Source organism: Mustela lutreola, chromosome 11 (genome assembly GCF_030435805.1).
Source record: "Mustela lutreola isolate mMusLut2 chromosome 11, mMusLut2.pri, whole genome shotgun sequence".
Lineage (NCBI taxonomy): Eukaryota > Metazoa > Chordata > Mammalia > Carnivora > Mustelidae > Mustela > Mustela lutreola.
Window position 1 is genome coordinate 9,215,152 of NC_081300.1, and position 22,974 is coordinate 9,238,125.

The following is a 22,974-nucleotide window of genomic DNA, read 5'->3' on the forward strand; positions in this document are numbered from 1 at the left end:
ACATTTAATGCAGTTCCTATCAAAGTACCATCCATCTTTTTCAAAGAAATGGAACAAATCATTCTAAAATTTATATGGAACCAGAAAAGACCTCGAATAGCCAAAGGGATATTGAAAAAGAAAGCCAACGTTGGTGGCATCACAATTCCGGACTTCAAGCTCTATTACAAAGCTGTCATCATCAAGACAGCATGGTACTGGCACAAAAACAGACACATAGATCAATGGAACAGAATAGAGAGCCCAGAAATAGACCCTCAACTCTACAGTCAACTAATCTTCGACAAAGCAGGAAAGAATGTCCAATGGAAAAAAGACAGCCTCTTCAATATCTTGTTATTTTTAATTGTATGTCTGTATATTCTCTTCAGTTTTCTGTCAATGACCTTATTTTATGTCACTAATTGTTGCTCATTTGTAATTTCCTAAACTTGACATTCAAAATTTGTTGTTTATTCTCACTCTGAACACTTGTGAACTGACACACTTTTGCAGAGTGATTGTGATATTAGGTTTTCAGGACTGATTACTGACTTAAGGTCAGTTTCCAACACAATATAGTTAAGTTATGGTACAATATAATTAAATACAATATTTGTATATGGTTTGATAGGGCTCTGCATTAATCAAATGATTTTCTTATAGTACTATTTTGCTTTGAATGTTTTCTGTTTCTTTTTTTTTTGTTTTAATCATGAGTTGCAGTGGAATTTTATTAAAATTTTCCCCCTGTAGTTATTATCATGGTCACAAGGATGTTCCTTTTTTGTTGTATTACTATGGTGAATAATGTTAATAGATTAATAATGAACCATTCTTAAATTTATATATTTTTGTCACTTTTATCTTTATCTTTTTTAGTTTTTACGTTTTTAAAATTTGTCTGAGAAAGAGAGAGAGAGGGAGAACATGTGCACACAAGTGGAGGGGAGGGATAGAGGGAGAGGGAGAAAAGACTTTCTGCTCCGCAGGGAGCCTGATGTGGGCCTCCATCCCAGAACCCTGAGATCCTGATTTGAGCCAAAGGAAGACCCTTAAGTACTGAATCACCAGGTGCCCCTTTTTATATATTTTTTAAAATACAACTTATAAGATTCACTTATGATTATTATTATTTATTAGAATTATGGCTTCTGAGTTACTGAATGAAATTAACCTTCAGTTTTGTTTCATTAGAATCTCTTTGTATAGTTTTTGTATAGTTATAATATTTTGTATAGTTATAATATTGTTTGAGACATTGAAGTGTTGGGAAGTATTCCCTTTTTATATTCAACTTTAGGATATGTAATAGAGTGGATTTATCTTTTCCCTAATGGTTAGTAGAATTTTCCTGTCTTAGGATCAAGACGTAATGTGGTAGATGATTATTTTAATTTTGGTAGATTTTAAATTTCTTTTTTTTTAATATTTTTTAAAGATTTTATTTATTTATTTGAGACAGAGACACAACGAGAGAGGGAAAACAAGAAAGGAGAGTGGGAGAGAGAGAAGCAGGTGTCCTGCCAAGCAGAGAGCCCAATGCAGGGCTCAATTCCAGGACTCTGGGACCATGACCAGAGCCGAAGGCAGATGCTTAGTGACTGAGCTGCCCAGACGCCCAGATTTTAAATTTCTGATTAAATTTATTTCTTTTTGAGTCATTTTATTGAGTTAGATTTTTTAATAATTATTTTCATGTTGGAGTGCCTGGTGGCTCAGTCAGTTCAGCATGTGCCTTGGCTCAGGTCATGATCCTGTCTTGCTGGGATTGAGCCCCCGCTGCTCTCTAAATAAATAAATAAATAAATAAATAAATAAATAAATAAAGTTTTCATGGATATGCATGTTTTGCCATAAATTTGATCACAAAATTATTGTTTTCATCTCCACTATTATTGTACCTGTACCCATTTTCTTCCTTAAAATGATTTTAGTGCCTTCACTCTGGCTCTCTTTTCTGAAGATAAATCTTAGGGGGTATTTCAATTATATTTGTTTCAAAGAATCTCATTTTGGTTTTATGAATGTTGGTTTTATTGGACTGTAAAGTAATTGTGTTTATTTTTTATCCGTGGGAATATTCTAGGACTTGTTTTAAGGTGTGTCCTTGGAGAAATAATATCTAAAAATGTATTATTTTTGAATAATATATATTTTGAAGTTCATACTAATTATTCAGTTCTATATAAAACTTTATAAAACTATAAAACTTTAGGCTTTAGTTTTCGTGACTGAGCTCATGTGTGTGTGTGTGTAAACCTAATGTGCTTGAGGGCAGACACAGATTTTTTTCCTTTATATTAGAGCACAGACCTCATCAGAGTAATTCTCTTTTTAGTGATTAGACTTAGTCTACCTTTTTACTAGAAAGGGAGCCCTCAAAAATTTCTGGCTTATCCAGGCACTGATTATATTGTAATGTAGGAATGTAATGCCTCATCTTCTATCTTCTGACAGACATTAAACCTTAAATTATAAGTTATAGAGATCAAGAAATGTCCAAAGAGCAGTTGGAGAGTGAAAATATTCTGTATATGTGGTTTTTAACTTATTTTTTGGATTTCAGCTATTTCATACACTTTGTAACCTCCTTTGTTCATTTAAAAGAAAAGTTTTTATATCTTCCCCACATTTGTGTGCCTTGTAGGAGAAGAATACTTACATCAAATTGTTGGCCACATTGCTAGAAATTGTACTTACCCTACCCTTAACTATTAGATTCTTTTTACTTGGATAAGTAAATATGAAATACCAAACATCAATAACTCTCAAAATTTATATTTCAACTAGCTATTCTAAAAAATAAAGAGCATTATTCCCCAGCGTGCATTTATTTTATTTTATTTTATTATGACTTTTGCCTTCAGATAATGTTTTAATTTTCAACCAATCTGTGATTTTCAACTTTTAAATAAAGATTTATTTATATATTTTTGAGAGAGAGAGAGAGAGAGAGAGACAGAAAGAGCAGGTGAACTGGGGGAGGGGCAGAGGGAGAGCAAATCCTCAAGCAGAGTCCCTGCTGAGCAGGGAGATTACCTAGGGCTCGATTTTAGGACCCTGAGATGATGACCTGAGCTTTTCAGATAGAAGAAGAGTCAGACACTTCACCGACTGAGTCACCCAGGTATGCCTCAACTTTTCATATTAAACTTTATACTTAAATTTAGGTTCAGTTTATATCATTTAAGGTATTTTTGCTGCTTTAGCCTCAGCATATTTTATATTATGCAACACACACATAAACACACAAGCACACTCACTCAGGATTTCATTTTCACACACTACCAGGTTATGCAGCACAGTGATGTCTCTGAGAATTTGATAGCCCGTCATCCAGCTGGTTCATTTTGTGCTATGCACTTACTGCATATGTTTGTAGCATGACCTCTATTTTGAGTCAGTTTACAATTGAAACCTTTTTGCATATGCTATTCTACTTTAAATGCCAGAACCACTCAGAACACTGAACTCCCGTGGCCTAGAGCTGTCATGTTTTAGGTGACTACAGACAGTTGTTATATGTAACTTCTGTTTATTAACCTTTCATCCATGCAGATTTTCAGGTTTTTTTGAAGTTTTCAGTTTGATCATGCCTTACATATTTTCAGCATCATAAGTATAATAGAATATTTTCATTATAAACTCTCTTACACATCATATTAGAAAATTCCTAAATTTGCATCCATTTTTTTTTTGATTCATGCCAAGTTTTCTTCTTACATACATCAATAATTACCAGTGTGAAACTCACCTTGTCTATACTCATACTTACTTTTCTAAAGTAATACATTATTCATTTAACATTTCATACTTATTTCCAAATTTTTGGTGAGATTCCAGATTTACTCACATACTAATATGATATCAGGCTTTGCTTTCTTTATTATTACTACAGGAGTTTTCAGTCTTTATCATGTTCAGGTATATCTAAGTTGTTTAAAAATGCCAACTGTAGCTCTATCACCAAAGATTCTTCTTCAGTATGCTGAAGTGTGGCCTTTCTTCATTTTTAATAAACCTTGAGATTTTTTTAGCTGATGATTTTTTCATGCTAACACAACACTATATGAAAATGAAGCAGAAATCTTATAGTGGGTAGGAATTTTAGTTGAAATTTAACAAAGGCTGCCAAAGCGAGTTAATGCAGGCAACATTGAAAAAACTCATGGAATAACACCTACTTGCTGGTAGTTTATAAATCTGACATTTCTCTGACTTGAAACATTATAGAGAAGCACAGACAAAAGGAGATCATTTACTCAGCTTGCTTAGCGTTATTTTGTTTTCTCAGAGATTATTCTCATTTCAACAACAATATTGCAGGAATTAACTTCATAAAAGCAAATACAACTTTTCAAATAGGCTAAAATTAAATATTTTGAATAAACATCTAACTTAGCACTTAAAAGTATAATAACCCATTTTAAAGAGATAGATGTTTTTTTGTTGTATTTTCAGTATTTTTAAAAGTTGTCAATGTATACTTTAAATGATATAATTATAGACAACAAATTTGAATATATGAAATAAATTTTCCATTTGCTTTCAGAAAATTTGGGTATAAGATCAAAATGAGAAAAAAAAATCAATCTGTTATGTAAAACAATCAGAAAATGAGCTCTAATAGTCTTCCACCTGAAAACTGTTATTTTCAAAATGGCTTTACAGACTTCTCCCAAATTTCTTTCCTCTTCTTTTTTTAATAGATTTTATTTATTTATTTGAGACGGAGCACAAGCAGGAGAGTGGCAGTCGGAGGCAGAGGGAGAAGCAGACTCACCACTAAGCAGGGAGCCTGATGTGGGCTTGATCCCAGGACTGGGGGATCATGACCCAAGCCAAAGGCAGACACTTAACTGCCTGAGCCACCCAGATGCTCTTTTCTTTCCTCTTTTTAAATATGCTATGGGAATTTGGGAATAAATCACTTTATCCAGTCTATGCTGTGATACTTTTAAAAATGCTACTGTAGACTGAATGTTTAGGCCCCTCCAAAATTTCACATATTGAAATCTAATGCTCAGTGTGATAGTATTAGGAGGTGGATCCTTTGGGAGGTGATTAGGTAATGAAGGTGGATCCCTCATGAGTGGGATTAGTGTCCTAGAGACCCCAGAGAGCTCCACCATGAGGACACAGTCAAAGGCAGTATCTATGAGCCAAGAAACGGGTCTCACCAGGCACCCATTGTGCCTGTGCCTCGATCTTGGACAGCTCATCCTTCAGAACTGTGAAAAATAAACCCCATTTAGTTGTCGTCTATTGCGTATGAAGGTCTGTGGGTTCTAAGGTATTTTAGCTGATTTAAACAAACAAACACAACCAAAAAACAAACCAAAAAAAAAAAAATCCACCAAAAATCAAAACAGCATTCTTTTTCTTCCTTTTGATAACTGCACTCATTTTATTATTATTATTTTTAAATTGTATTTATTTATTTGATAGACAGAGATCACAAGCAGCAGAGAGGCAGACAGAGGAGGTGGGGGAAGCAGGCTCCCTGCTGAGCAAGGAGCCCGATGCGGGACTCTATCCCAGGACCCTGAGATCATGACCTGAGCCAAAGGCAGGGGCTTAACCCACTGAGCCACCCAGGCGCCCCAGACTTCAAATCTTTATTAATAAATCTCTTTGGAGTATTTCAAAGTCTGCACTCTCAGTCTGAAACATAGGTTAGCACATCTATTTCTCCCTGTGTTTGCAACCCTTATCATTAATTCAAACCGTAGAAAGGCCCCAAATGGTAATGTCTACATGTTTGTCATCTTATTGGCCTCTTTTCTGTGAAAACCCATCTTTACCTTAATGGGAGAATACATTTTCTTTTAGAAGCTAACATGTTGCCTCATGTTCCTAGATGCAGTCTCTACTGTAAATGGTGACAGTGCACACATTTTGATTTAACAGAATAAAACCTTATGTCTTGAATATATCATATTAAAATTGGGGGTACAAATAATTGAAGTTAGTACCTAATTATGTATCTTAAAAATTTTTTTTCATATATGCTTATAAAAACATTTTTAAAAGATTTTATTTATTTATTTGAGAGAGAGTGTATGAGTGGGAGGGGAGAGGGATAGACAGAATCTTAAGCAGACTCTGTGCTAAGCGTGGAGTCTGATGTGAGCTTGATCCCAGGACCCTGAGATCACCACCCAAACCGAAATTAAGAGTCAGATGCTTAACCGACTGAGACACCCAAGTGCCCCACTTATAAAAACTTTATAACAACACAAATAACCCTATATCTTTTAAATACTCATGGAAATTCTGGTAGCAAAATGATATGAAGAGTAGAACTACCAGGAAATACAATTAAAAGTTAGTTTTATTATACTTTATAGTTATATTATTACTGTTATTTATAAGACTATATTTCCTTAAGAATATAGGTTGTTTTGAATTATAATTGATTACATTAGGCTGTAAAATTAGTTCCTTAATGAACAGAATAAATAATTTAATTTGATAGATAATTTATCAAATTAGTTTATCTAATATGCTTATCAGACCTCAAATCCCATGATCTTGAACTTTGCAATGTTGTTTCCTTGACTTCACTCTTGCCTGCTTTTCTTCTGATAGATCAAGAATAACCTATTCGTTTTTCAGGTGGAATCATCTACACTTTCAGTAGTAGAAGAACCGGCAAAACTATGGAGTAAACATTTCTTCCTGGCAATCATTACTTTATAATATTACTTAGGGAATCAGGGTGGGGGTTTTGTTTGCATAATTGCATAAAATTTGCGTGAAATAAAGTAAAAAATTGCAGATTTGCATAAAATGTAGTAGAATATCATAATATAGGCCTCCTTTTTAAAAAATAAATTTATTTAATTTATTTAATTTTGAAGACTTATTATTTGAGAGAGATTGTGATCACGTGGCAGGGGGAGAGGTAGAGGGAGAAGAAGAGAGAGCGAATCCTCCAGTAGACTCCCCACTGAGCTCTGAGCCCGACATGGGGCTGGATCCCAGGACCCTGAGACCATGACATGAGCTGAATTCAAGAGTCAGCTGCTTAATCTACTGAATTACCCAGGAACCTCAAGAAATTTATTCTTAAATGGGCATCGGGATGCATTCGTTGAGCATCAGACCTGTGATTTCTGCTCAGCGCATGCTCTCAGAGTTGTGCAGTCGAGCCCTGCTTCAGGCTCCCAGGCTCTGTGCTCAGCACACAGTCTGCTTAAGATTGTCTCTCTCCCTTGTCCTCTGCCTCCCCCTCGTGCTCTCTCTCTAAATAAACTTTTTTTTTTAATAAATACATTTGTTTTTATAGAAGAATCAATATTAGCAATAATACATTTCTAGTTGAGGGAGATACAATAATCTTTATACAATAGTTAGGACTTTTGCTCTTTATTCTTGCATTCAGACCTAAAAAACTATAGAAAATACATTTTAGAGATCAATGCTATAATATACTTCATGTAAATTCATTAGTATAATGAAGTGTATAAAACACTATTTTGTGAGAAGAGATTATAGCCAGAGCCTTAATATTAAATATTAGGGAAAAAAAGTGACAGGATACACTTCACAGTCTGCAACAGTTGAATGAGTCATTCTGTCTTAGTAAACAGATGTGTCCTTCATCAGTAATCCTGAAAACCTAATTTGGGAGAATGTTCTAAGCTTTTGCGATTATAGAAGCATCACCCCGAGCTTTAAAATTATCTTTATTTGTTTAATTCATCATTGAAAGTTTAAACAAAACAAATCTTATCTGATTTCCATTTTATGATTTTATATCAGAGCAGACAAGCAGAGGATAGCTTTTTAAAGTTCCCACAGAAGGAGATTATCAGGCTACATGGAAGACAGTGCTGCTAAGAAACAGAACAAAATGTCATCCTTTCGAATAGTGTATACTGTAAAATAAAAAAAAAAAAAAGCAAAAAAAAAATCCCAGTTGAGTTCAATATGCATAATTTTCATAAAAACACATGAGGACGCTGTTTAAAACTGCAAAGGCAATCAAAGCATTAACAAATCTCTAAGTAGGAGAGAGGACTAGAGATGGGGCGTGTGAACAGGTACATCGCAGAGCCCAATTCCAGAATGGGAAGGCAGAGAAGAAGGGTTTTTAATGTGAGTCTTGAAAGTTGCCTGTACTCTAGCAGGACTGCAATGTCCAGCGCCCTGAGCCATTCCGTTGTCATTTACAGAGCCTAACAGAGTCAAGGGCAGTCCGTGTGAGTATTTTTGATATACCAAGAACTTTTGGCCTTCAGAGTACAGTATGACCTTATCTTAAAACAAACTCTAGGAGGAGAAATATGTAACTTTAAAGTTAAATATAGAAGAAACAAGGGCTCAGGGCTGGGCGAGCTGAATGGAGTGTCGGCACGTTCCTGTCAATTTTCCTAGAAGTATTTGAGAAACGGTATTTTGGAGGAAATATTTTTGATCTTCATCTTTTGCTTGTCAGTTGTTAAATTCTGCCTCTCTACACATAAAAGTTATGTGCTTTTCAGTTTTATATCTGTGCTTCCCTAATTGCCATTTAGGTTTGGTTATGAATGTTTTTGCTCTATTTCTATTAGAAATCCCTATCACTTTCCCCTTGATTGGAGAATTTCTTTCTGTATTTTAGGTACTAATACTGTCTTGCTTATATGTGCTGCAAACAGTATCTCAGTTCCTGGCTTACCTCTAATTGTGTTATGCTAAATTTTGATGGACAGAAGCCTCTAATTATAATATATTTATTATTTTATTTATCTTTTCTTTTATAATTTTGGTGTTTTAACCTGAGAAAATTCCCCCTATTCAAATTTGAGAACCGCAGTCTCTTGTATATGCTTCTAAATGCTTTAAAGTTTTGCTTTCATATTCAGTGACCTAGAAGGTTTTTGTTTTTTTGGTATAGTTTAAAGCAGTAACAAAAAACAAATTGTTTTTTGCAGGAAAAATTAGCTATTCTACTATCCTAGAATAAGTGGTCCCCTGTTTCATATATCAGATTTCCATTTATGTATTGGTCTGTTTCTGTACTCTCTAAGCTGTTCCAATGTTCAATTTGTTTATCTTGTAATAACACTCTTCTCTCTTGTGGCAACACTAAGATTCTGGAATCTTGGTGTCTGGTGGAAAATGACACATTTGCTCGAAGGTCACATAAATGATAAAAACCAAAATTGTTATCAGGGAAAACTATAAGCGAGGCTCAGTATTAATTTGTTTGATCTCCAAATTCATTGAAAAACCCCTCCTTTCATCTAAACAGTGCATTTTTCATAAAAGGCTACTGTAAGGCTATTACCAGATTGAGGAGAATTCTTTAGTCAGGGAAGCAAAGAGCACAATTCTCTGTGATAGAGTCAAGATCCTTCTTGGCAGGAAATGCAGCTCTTTAGCTCTGACGTGTACATTCGAAGCAGGGGGGGTCAGAAGCATGGAAGGGTCATGTAGGAGCTCAGAAAAAGTGCCTGTTGGAGCACATTTCAGCTTCTGGTCCAAGAGCAGAAGACAACTTAGGGCACCAAAGTAAATAGAGGTTTCATGCCGTGCAAAATGTGCAGGAGGCAATATTTACCTCTCTACATTCTAAAAGGACACCTAGCATGATACAGAACGCCTCTTATTCTCTAAATGTAGAAAAAGTAAGGATCATGAAAAATATTTGGAAAATGTTTCTGACTGGGCATGTGGCTACATCTTCCCTGCGAAATTATACCATAAATCAGATTATCCTCTTCAGCATGCCATAATATCTCCCTTGGTAAAATAAACCCAAAACAAAAAATCAGTAAACCAACCAAATACACAAATAAATAAACAATGGTACAAAAAAGGCCCCCAAACTTTTCTCGACGACATCAACCTCCACCCGCTGCCCCGATTTCTCCGTCCCTCTTTCTAGGACAAGTTCACAATGTTCCAGAGCGGCTCTCTCTTCCTCTTTCCGTTCTCCCTTAGACAAATTTGAATCAGGCTTTTCCCCGACACTTCAGTGAAAATTCCATATTTGAGGTCCCTAATGAGCACCTTGTCGTACCTAATAGCTGACCCTCAGACTTCATGTTGCTCCAGCTGTAAGTTGATGCAGCTGATCTTGCCCTCTTTCCTGAACTAGTTTCTTTACTTGGCTTCCGGGACACCACATTCTCATGATTCTCCTTGTCTTGCTTCTCCCTTCTTTTCAGTCCTCACTGTAAGATCCTCCTCCTTTCGGAAGTTTTCCTTTCTTTTTTCCCATATGATTTGGTACTGGTTGTATCAGCCGGTCCCATGACCTTGAGTGGGATCTTTCCTAGTGGGGGCGTAAGCGCGGCCCAGGATGTGTCCCGGGCCTCAGGCAGGAAGTTCCATTCCCATATTCCTTTCCTCCTTTAGCCATCACATTCCTTCCCATTCAGTAAAACCCTTTAAATATTTCTGTTCACTGTGTCACTAGAATGTAGACAACTTCTCTTGTTGTTAATGAATCCTGTATTCATTAGATTCCAATGAGGTAACTTACTACTTATTGTAAAATTAGAGTTATGGAAATACTAGATGTAGAAAAGAAAAAATGTATATGAGAAATGTGTATGAGAAAATACATATATATGAGATGTGATGGGTATTACATAAATACAATTTGACACTAATCCTTTATCTGATATGTCGTTTGCAAATATCTTCTCCCATTCTGTCAGTTGTCTTTTGATTTTGTTAACTGTTTCCTTTGCTGTGCAAAAGCTTTTGATCTTGATGAAATCCCAATAGTTCATTTTTTCCCTTGCTTCCCTTGCCTTTGGCTATGTTCCTAGGAAGATGTTGCTGCGGCAGAGGTCGAAGAGGTTGCTGCCTGTGTTCTCCTCAAGGATTTTGATGGATTCCTTTCGCACATTGAGGTCCTTCATCCATTTGGAGTCTATTTTTGTGTGTGGTGTAAGGAAATGGTCCAATTTCATTTTTCTGCATGTGGCTGTCCAATTTTCCCAGCACCATTTATTGAAGAGGCTGTCTTTTTTCCATTGGACATTCTTTCCTGCTTTGTCGAAGATTAGTTGACCATAGAGTTGAGGGTCTATTTCTGGGCTCTCTATTCTGTTCCATTGATCTATGTGTCTGTTTTTGTGCCAGTACCATGCTGTCTTGATGATGACAGCTTTGTAATAGAGCTTGAAGTCCGGAATTGTGATGCCACCAACGTTGGCTTGCTGGGGGGAGGGGGTTTGGGAGCAGGGGGTGGGATTATGGACATTGGGGAGGGTATGTGCTTTGGTGAGTGCTGTGAAGTGTGTAAACCTGGTGATTCACAGACCTGTACCCCTTGGGATAAAAATATATGTTTATAAAAATTAAAAAATTAATTTAAAAAAAATACAATTTGAAATTTTGACAAAAAAGAGTAATTGAGTCAAACTATTTTAATAATCACATTGCTCTTAATATAAAAAAAAAACTCTTTAAAGATAATCATCCAGTATATGGTAAATTTAGTTTATGATTAATAGGCACTGTGAATGTGTAGTGATCTCACGTGTAAACTTTGCAGCGCAAGCCCAGTGCTTCCATTACCCATGGCTCTTTTTTGAACCTAACATCCAGTGCTTCTTGAATAGCTTTCTAAATTGCTCAGCGAATCACCAATAAAAGGATAGAAGGTAACTTCATAGACATAAACTATGAATTTATGATATTTCCAATATGTACTGGTTACCTTCTATGGGAAACACTAATGTTCATACATTTAAACAAAAATAGAGTTACTTCTGTGCATGTAAATTGACAAATTACTTGTTGGCACTTCTAATTTACAGCAGTCCTGGTGTAAAAGTCAGAAATGTGCATGTCTCTTCCTACTTTCAAATCTACATACAGATTAATCTCCTTGCTAAGTAAAGTGGAGTTATCAATCATTCATGCCTCTAAATGTCAAATGCTAAGAGCACAGCACACAATACGATTTTATTCTTTTGTTGCTTAAAAGAAAATGAATTTTATCTTAGAAGAAAAGAAAAGAAAAGATTTTAAAATGGCATTTCTCAGTTTAAGGAATCTCTTAGGAGTAGGATTATTCCTAACACAATGAGGTGATTCTTTCTCCAAAAAAATAGATTTACAGGATGATTTAAACAGAGATTAATTCTATTTAGATGATGTTTTGTTATGTAAAATAAAGTTTGCCTTTTGATACTGAGGAGGTTATTTGGCATATCTTGGTTGATCATTCTCTTAAATCTTTCATTTACTTTTATTTATATTATCATAACACACACATATGTATGTGCATAGTTCTTTGTTCTTTCCTGTGAATCAAATTTGGCCAGCATTTTACTGTTTCTGCAACTAATGATGCTGACTAGTTTTATTTGGATGTTTTAAGTAACTAAGCAGGAGCTCACCAGGGGTTAGCATTTTACCCATGTGTCAGATCAAACAATTGCATTTTCCCTGGCCTTGAATAGTTCTGTTAATGGGGAACTATATTTTTATGAGACAAAATAACAAGCTCTTGATTATTTGTGGCTCCTAAAGAGGCCACAACACTTCTCACTAGGGAAGAATAATTTGCTAAGTTTGACAACTTAGCTTTAACATAAATAATTATATTCTTGGGGCACCTGGGTGGCTCAGTGGGTTAAAGCCTTTGTCTTCGGCTCAGGTCGTGATCCCAGGGTCCTGGGGATCCAGCCCCACATCAGGCTCTCTGCTCAGTGGGGAGCCTGCTTCCTCCTCTCTCTCTGCCTGCCTCTCTGCCTACTTGTGATCTCTGTCTCGGTCAAATAAATAAATAAATAAATCTTTAAAAAAAAATAATTATTATATTCTCTTTTAATTCCTTTTTTTTGCTTCAGTGTTACACTATTACTTAACACTGGTTTTCATGTAGGGACAATCTTATATAACCTATGCCTAATGATATCTATAATTTTCAAAACAGATGGATGAAATTATTATTTTTATGGCTATCTGGACTGAAAAATAGATGTGCTCGCTTCGGCAGCACATATACTAGACTGAAAAGTAGAGTTCAGTCATATTATAACCTTCTTTTTTTTTTGTTTCTGTATTTCTTGATGAATAGAAAACATCTGAATATAGCATACTCTTGTACCTCAAGATGGTTCATGTCTAGATTCCATCTCGAATGGGAAAAATCTTGATCGACAGCTTGGAAACTTTCTGATTTATGGTAAGATAAGCAAAGGTTTGAGGTGGGTGGGTTGCTTGTGGGTTGACACTCTGGCATCAGAGCTGGGTGTGATGCTGGAGCAATAAATGCCTAAATCCTTCAAGGATAGACAGCTGGTGCGGCCACGTAACAGGAATAAATTGTTAATCTGGAAGAAAAATGGGACCGCAATGAATGTCCTTATCTGATGATGCTGGCTTGGTGTTTTAGATAAACTCTCATTGTCAGGCATGCAAATAAAATAGGATTGTCCATCCTGAAGAGACAAATCATACCTCTGTACTTCAGACTTTGCTTATGATTGCCATTATTTTACTTACTTGGTCGTCTTCACTGAGTTCTTGGGTTAAGGTTTTAAATTATTAGAGTAATATTTTAAGAGCAGAGAAGCTCTCTGTAACAATGCCCATAGTTAGAAGCTATAATTTGGCTTTGTCACTGGTTGCTCGGCAATAATTTACTAAAATCTGCCTCAGTACATACTCCCCTAAGTTTCCCCCTTCGCGATCTCACTGCAGCCTCCTAAGAACTCAGAGAGACAGACTGTGATATTCACACTTTTTGGATAAGAAACTGTATGATGTTCCATTAAATAACGTTCCCTCGAAATCTGAACAATCCTGAAGCAATGGTCCAAATGGTTAACAGCAAGGTCATTATTAACATCACCTTCACTAAAAACAGAAAACGTCAGAAAAGATGTGCCTTCCAGGCCTGCTTCTCTCTCCTGCCACCAGGCATCAAGCTGAGGCTGGCTGGCCTGTTCCGTCTCTCTGCAAGACGCACATTGCCTATGCCTCAAGCTTTTCAGTCAACTTGAAGATTCGGAATCGCCAACCACTCCTCTCTGTACCTTGACATGATTCCAGGCTTCCCACATCTTGCTGTCCATCGGTCGGAGCTTCTCCCTCTTATTAGCAGGACAGTAGAACCCCTTATCCAGACTTCCTATCACTATCGAACAGGAAAGAGAAACCAGAACAGATACAGACCCATGTTTTGCTGCATTTCTCAATGGTTTTAATCCATGCTTTACTACTCAAGATTTTTGTTGGACTTTAGTCTGTGTATTCATTTATACAGGGAGTTAGTGGGCATTTATTTGCATCAAACACTGCTATAAAATGATGAAGCAAAAATAGTTATGTTTCCTTCCTTATGAAGCTTACAGTTTAGGAGGGAAGAAAATCTTTTTATTGTGAATCACACTTTTCATTATAAAACAGCTTCAAATATAAAAGCAATTCAGAATGTTATCGCTTCTCAAGAGCAAAAGAAGACAAAAAAAGTTACAATATTGAATAGGAGGTTTTGTCTTGCTATTTTCTATGCACAGATCTTTGTCTTCTGCTCCCTTCATGAAACATAACTGACGTGCTACTTACTTGTTTTTTTAAAGTCTCTATTTATTTATTTGACACAGAGAGAGGGCACAAGCAGGCAGAGAGAGAGAGGGAAGCAGGTTCCCTGCAGAGCAGAGAGCCCCAAGTGGGGCTTGATCCTATGACCCTGAGATCATGACCTGAGCCAAAGGCAGAGGCTTAACTTACTGAGCCACCCAGGCGTCCCTGACATGCTACTTGGGAGAAGCACTGCTGTTAGGCTGTGAGGTCACCCAGGCAAGGGGCCGCACTTAACCACTTTTCTACACACCATTGCTTCAGTTACTGGAAAATTGTTGCTTAGAGTTTCTTTCAAGTTTGTAGTGTTTACTCTACAGAAACATCATGTATTACTGACTGTGATAAATTCTGTGACATATCCTTCCATCACTAACTAGCCTTAGTTTTCACAGATAGCCTATATTTATCTCAATATTTCATACGTGACTGCCAAGTAGGTAACACCTATTGTTGATCTACACATTCCATAAAAGTCATAGTGACAGGTAGGGTTGGGGTATTATTTGTTATCTCTGAATTAGGATTTTTTCTATAATCTCATCACATGTTTTGCGTTTGTTAAATGCATGGAATGAAGATATATTATGTATAAATCCAAATCAACATATGTGAAAGAAAACACTCTGATAGAACTAATTGCACATGGATAATGTTGAATTGAAATTATATTAAAAGTTTCTTAAGCTAAAAAATAATTGATATCTTGTACAAATAAAACCAAAACCTAAACACTGATGATCTGAAGTTAAAATTAACCATGAATAGGAAAGTGTAGTGAGAAATTAATTTTGAAAACTCAACTTTCAGTCACTCCAAACTGATGGTACCATAGCTCATTTTTATAAAGTTGACAGAGCAAACTTTGTTTATTGTGTAATACTCAAAATGTGTATTTCTAGGACCCTACAGTTTAAAATTGCAGTTACATGTTGAAACTCTGGCTCTACTGTTTAATCATTGTGTGACCTTGAGATACCTTGAGATGATACATAGTAATTAATTTGAAATTTAAGTAAATATATTAAAATATAGATTGTAGAGAAAAAAACAAATCCAACTTGAGAAGGTATACAAGAGACACAGCAAAAAGAAACTGATATAGAAAGGGTTAAGTTAAATGATTAAACAATACAGTACAGAGATACAAAATCAAACCAGAGTTGATTTTGAACAGAGTGTATCTTAAGTAAAAAAAGAAATATATGAGCAGAGGGACTCTCTGACCTTTATTTCCAATGTAGAAGGAGTTTATTCATAATAGTGCAACAGTTTTTACATTCACTTATTAACCATGTGATGTGGCTTCGACATAGAGAAAGGTACTGTTAGAAAAATAGACACAAGCTCAAAATAATTATGAGACAATTTTGCATATCTTTGGTCTTTGACAGAGCAAACAGTAAAGAAATGATAAAATGTATTCAAATAAAATGAATTGTTTGCAGATAAGGGAAATATTTATCATAGTCTGTGCCCCCCCCCCATGCCTTGTTTTGGAGCATCACTTTTTTAAAATAAAAAAGATAATGAAGAAAGCTTGAAATTCTGCAAACCAGAAATAGCCAAGCTGCAATGTTCTTATAAAAATTCAGTGAAGCTTGATGCCAACTTACAATATATAAAGAACAAATAAGAGCAACAAAAATATCAAGAAATACCTCGGGACACCTGGGTGGCTCAGTGGGTTAAAGCCTCTGCCTTTGGCTCAGGTCATAATCCCAGGGTCCTGGGATCGAGCCCTGCATCGGGCTCTCTGCTCTGCGGGGAGCCTGCTTCCTCCTCTCTCTCTCTGCCTGCCTCTCTGCCTACTTGTGATTTCTCTCTGTCAAATAAATAAAATATTTAAGAAAAAAAAAGAAATACCTCAAACATGAAAAATTTTAAATAATTATTTTGGACTAAAGAGAAAGCAAAAATATAAATATACAATATTTTGCAACTAACAATAATTAGAGCACTACTACAAATAAAAACTGATAAAGTCCATCTAACAAAGATACATGCTTAGTGTTAATTTTTTAATATAAATTTAGTGTACCCATTAATAATAATCCATTAAATGGTGATTTAAGTATGTGAAACTCAAAACTCATATCATGCCACCAAATGTCTTCTAGGTTTGTTTTGTTCTTGTAAGTAATGCTTTTTCAAGTTTTAAGACATGTTTTATAAACCTAAGAGTTAATTTAATTATAGGAAGTAAAAAAGCAGAATATGTTTGGTGCCTGCTTAGAATGTTTCCATTCATATACGCAATGCATAACTTCAGATATTACTAATGACATACACAAGTGATTTAAGACTGGTTCAAGGGCTCCTAGATGTCCCAGTCAGCTAAGGGTCCATTTTGATTAGGCTCAGGTCAGGATCTCAGGATAGTGAGATTGAGCCCCAGGTCAGGCTCCACGGTGAGTGTAGAGCCTGCTTGGAGTTCTTCCTCTCCCTCTTCCTCTGCACCTACATGCCCCCTACACCCTCTCTCTCTCTCCTTCTCTCTCTCAAAAAACAAAAACAAAAGCAAAAAAGAAAAAAAGAAAAAACAGAACTGCTTCAAAGTTCACTCTGATTTAAAATGTCGAAAAATTGTTCAGCTGAAAATAAGTAAATTGAAAAACTCAGTTGAAGGTGTGATCTGTTCTGAGGGGGGTGATCTCAAGGAATCAGGACCCTGTAGACCTACTATTACAGGAAAAAGAAAGCTATGACTCAAGCAAAACCATTTCGCATTTCAATACGTAGAGAAATGAATGCTACCATTTCACTTAAATACAGTTCTCCATCTCATCCACAAAAATATTAGGACTTACTTATTAAATGCTTTCAGAAGTCAAGATTGAGAATGTTAGGTTTATTTTAGTATTTCAACCTTAACAAAAGAAACATTAATTTTGTTATGCATGGCTTAATCAGTGAAATAGCCATTAATATACCATCATCATTTAATTATTGATGCTTAATGGTCTATTAATATATGGCCATCATTTAATTACTGACTCATCTATGGTAATCACCAAATATTGGGGAATTTCTATGACTATTTATTATTCACATACATTAGGCTGGAATTAGACATCCATGTTCTTTCTAAAATGCTGAATCATTAGTGACTGAGGGAACTCACTCATTTCACACAGTCAATCTTAAAGAATAAGGAAAGGAAAAATATTAAAATACAGGGAAAGTTGTGTGTAAATCTCAGGGAAACCAAGCTGATGTGAATTAGAGTGTTGGTATGGACTATGCCTTTCTTTAGGCTTTGCCATAGCCCTCTTTTTAAGAGAGAGAGAGAGAGAGAGTTCACAAGTGGGGTGTGGTGGAGAGAGGCAGAGGGAGAGACCATCTTAAGCAGGCTCCACACCCAGCATGGAGCCATTCACGGGTTTGATTTCATGACCCTGAGATGATGACCTAAGCTGAAGTCAAGAGTCAGAGGCTTAACTGGCTGTGCCAACCAGGTGCCCATGCCTCACCCATCTTGATCAGAGTCCTGGGGTGAGTGCCCTTAATAGTAAAAGCAAGGAAGTTGTGGACAGCTTAAAGGACAGATATGGGGAAAAAAAGAATGTCATTGTCCACCTGTTTCTCCTGATCCCAGACAGACTATAATGCCAAGACTCTAAATCATGGTTTGCAGTAGAGCTACCTGGGAGAACAGTTATAAATTCCAAAATCCAAAGCATACCACCAACCAACTAAGTCAAGATCTTTAATTATTAAATATTCTTCCTATATTGCATTTCCTAGGATACATAAAATTTTAAAAAATGGTATTGATTTTAAAGGGAAGTGGATGTTATTCTGTTAAAAAATATGACAAACCAAAGACTTCCTTTGTCTCCCTTATTCTAGATAATTTCATTCAGCTATATTTATGGTATTGCAAAATTATATTGAAATTATATAGCTATTTTTGTTGTAGTGAAATCTCATTCTTCACAAACATATCAGTGTCAAATTATAACTCAGAAAAAAATTGCAAGTGATATATGTAGCATTTTCAAAATTAAGTAAACCAGAGCAATAATTTTCAATCTAAGTGGATTATTATGGATCAAAATGATTGAAATTTAAAGATTAAAAAGTCTAATTAAAGGTAATTTAACTTGCAATGGCTTACCTACAACTTGAGAAGAAAACTAATTAAAATAAGAAATATTAGCATTAAGATGTTTTTATAGAAGATTAATTTGTTCTAGTTGTTTTGATCTGTTTATTTTAACTTTGCTTGGTATTATCTAAAAACAGCAGTTATCTTCAAGCTGTTTGATAATAACAGATGCTTAAGTGTTTAAGCCCTCAGATAAAAAATACCAGATGATTAAATGTCACAATAAATGTATTAGAAATGAATAAATTTTAGTTCCAAAGCTAAGAAAATCATTTAAGGTGATTCAAGTAATTGTGCTTTCATTCTGGAAACATTGGTAGAGGTACATTGGTAATTTTAAAATGCTCATTTATAATGAATCTTACATAAGCTGAATTTCTGTTTACTTCAAGGAAAGAAGAGACCATTAGAGGACTTCACTGAAGAATCAGGGCTTTCCCTTTATGAGATGTCCCTTGGAACCTGGTATTATTGAACCATGAGACTTTAAGGGGTTTGGTTAATATGGGAAGGTAATTTTCCTGTCTGGAAGTGCTACATTAAAAAAAAATAAATAATAAGTTAACTCTTCCATGAAGGAGCTAAATAGTTTGGATCTTAGCAACAGCCTCTGATTTCATTTTTCATGCTACTAAATACACCCTACTGGGAATTACATTCTTCCCAGTCAGACTCATGGAGTTGGGGTGGTTTCCTGTCTGTTCACTGGGTCTTAAAGTTGATATAAACACATATCATCAGAACCCTTTAGGTGTTAAGAACAACTTGTGCCATGGTACTCATGGTTTAAATAATTACTAATTAAGTTAAATTGTTTTAAAGAATGCTTTAAAACATTTAAAATCTGATAATGTATAGATTACAAAACAAAAGGAAAGACCCAAATCAAGAGCCAAGTGAGAAGTAATTAATACACTTCAGTAAGTCACTTAGTGACTTAAACAATGATTGTTGAATTAATATAAATCAGATGCAGGTTACATACTCATTTTTTATGAACCTATGTGCAATTATCTTTGGAGTTTTCAAAATGTGTAGCTCGTGTAACAACAGAAAGAAGTAAATAAAAATGTGTAAGCTTGGGTGAATCCAGGCATCTCAGTGGGTCCAGGATGATAATCCTGTATGGGCAGGGGAAAAAGGATCAAATAACCCATTTAATTCAATCACAAGCTTGGTGATGGAAGCAGATCCTGAATACTAAACATTTAATCTGCAGTTAGCATGTCCTTGGTATTGATACACTGTTTCTAGTCCACTGATTAACCGATCAACCTAACACCAATTACTTTGGGGTAATTTCCACTTGTCTGTACCATTGTCCCTCGGGCTCTCATGCATCCCAGCTTGAACTTGCAGTTGGGCCAACATCGTCCTACCCCTCTTTCCTGTTTCCTGCATCCACTCTGATCAACGTGTATAATAAGGACCAGCAACACCAGCATCATGTAAGTGCTTCTTAGAAGTGAAGATTAAGCCTGCCTCCGGTCTAATGGGTCAGAATCTGTATTTTAGCAAGATCCCCCCAAACTGAGAATCAACAATGTATATCTAAATGAATGACAAGAATATCAACTATAAAAGCCAGAAATTTAAGTCTGTCTGATCCTTGACACTGCCTCCTGGTTTCCTACTTTGTCTAATCTACCACCTCAGTCTGTTAATTCTATGTATTAAATCCGTTATCTTACTTCACAACGGACAAAAACTTCTTCTTCCCTTCTTCACTTTTCTTCTCCACTACCGTAACTCTAATGGAAGACAGTCACATTTGCCAGATAAACACGTTCCTACTGGTTTTTTGAATTCCAGGATTCCCATTCTCTCAACTTTCTCTATGCACGTTAATCACAATGGTCTTCTTCAAATGTATATCACCTGTTGTCTCCTCCAGATCAAAATATGCCAGTGGCAAACCATCGCTCTTATGCTCACAATATGGCCTCTGAGCTCCTACTGGATCTGGATCCTACTTTTCTCTGGTCCCAAGTATAAAACCAACCAATGCACAGCAAGAAAAAAAAAAAAAATCACTCCAATATACTGTGTAACAACATGCTGGACTTTCATTTTAATATATGTTAAAAGATTCATGATTAAACATTTGTCTAGATGAAGGTCAACTCTCTGATGATGTTATCTGTATCTCTTGTGTCACCATTGTTTTCCCCATGCCTAGTACAGTGCCTTTAATAGAACACTCTTTGTCTACAATTTAGATGTAAGAACTGTATCTTTTCTGTATTCTCTTTTATTTAATTTCAATTATTTTATTTTTCAAAATCAGATGCAGAACCTAAATATTGATTCCTTGTAACCCAATGCTCCTACCCATGTTTCCTAGGTTTCCATTTTAGTTTTGGAAGGAAGGCATGGTTCCAAAGCATTTTAGGAGAAACAGTTATTTTCTTCTCATCAGGTGACCACTGTTTTCTAAGAAATCTGGTCTTTTTAGTCAGTGATCCACATTCAGAATCATTTGTTACTTTGTTTCCAGGCCAAAGCATGGATCTATCTCTGAGCACATGTAGCACTTTATCCTTGTGCTCCATCTGCACTGTACTCTCTAGTTTCTTGCTAAGTTACCCTCAGAACCTACACTCAGGTCAATGGTTTTGAGACAAGAGTAGACTAGAATCAGGGATCAGAGGTATCAGGGAACAGAGAACTCCTGGACCAATCAAACTCCATCTTCTAACCTTCTTTTCTTTCCTGCAGAGCAGCAGGGAATCTTAACGTTCTCTCTGATCTCAGAAATGAGTAGAAATTGCCGTTCTGAACTATTTCTTTTATGTCTCTCCATTCCCCTTACTATGTTAAATTTTAGAAAACAAATATCAGTAATAGACTTTCTCTCAGTTATATTCTTCCACCATTTAAAATAAAATTAAACACAACCAAAATAAACTGGGAAGACTTTCTCTGTCCAAATTAAAAAAAAAAAAATTACTAACTCCGTGAAATATTAAATAACTTGTCTTAACCTCTGAGGAGGTTCTATAGGACATAAGGAGTTATATATTTTGATGGCCATCTTTCACTTTTCCATGTTGATGAGCTATAGGAGAAATCTCCTCTTGTAATTTTATTTTTTAATTTAAATTCATTTAGCCAACATAGAGTACATTGTTAGTTTGAGATGTAGAGTTCAGTGATTCATCAGTTGCATGTAATACCCAGTGCTCATCATATCTCATGCCCTCCTTAATGCCCAGCAAGCAGTTACCCCATCCCCCCCCCCACCAAATCTCCTTTTATTACGGAAAGTTCATTCTCTGTAAGTTGGCATGTTGCCTATATCAACAACTGATTTAAAGGGCAAAGGATAGAACTATCAGCAGAACTTTTCTTTACATTATATGTGACACTTATTAAGATTGTGTCTTGGTTTTTAACTGACATGTTCTATTCGTTCAGGTCTGTTAACTTGAGACCATTCTAATTTTCATGGTCACTCTAAAATGACCTCCTAAAACTGGTACACATTTAATAAATTAGCACAATATATGGAAGCAAAATGGTCACAACCATAATTGTTCACAGTGAAAAGAAATATCCCAGAGTGGTAAAATAACATTGTGTTTCCTTTAATGGGAACTATATAGATAAATTACTGTAGCCTTCTAGGTATACAAATATCTACAGGTAGTTTATAGGGATGTATATATCTGTGTGTTTCTATGGTAATATACAAGTCAGAAGGGGAAATTGATAATGCTTAATTCTAATGGATAAATATTAAGTGAATATTCATAACTTGAAATATATGTTCTCACTTAAATATTTTATTCTCTTTTCTCTTTCATTTTAAAGGTTATTTTAAATCCTGTCCCCTATGTACTTGACTTCCTTCTGAATGGATAATGTTAAGAAAATGTTGTAACTGATGTAATTAGCATCCAGCGCCCAGTGTACTGCAATAAAACACTGCTCTAAATTAGTCATCAGGGTCACACATTGTCCCCTTGAGTGCACAGCATAAAAATTCAACCCTTTAATCTCTTTATTCAAAGATTCTCTGGGGTTAGAGATGCATATTACAAATTACTTTATTAAAGATTACTTTATTAAAGATTATTAAAGATGTTTTTAGTCTGCCTAATGCATTTTGCCAATCGAAAATATAAAGAAAAAATAAAAATTTTTAAAAACCACTTCATGTATTCTTAGATGCATTAGAAGCACAATAAAATATAATTCCAATGAATATTTATTGAGCAACTATTATACATAAGAGATTCTTTCAGGCACTGAATAGACTTTCAAAACTTAGTATTTTGTTTCTCATCTTGAAAGCCTTATAATCTAACAGTGAAAAAAGACAAATACTTGCTTCCAGG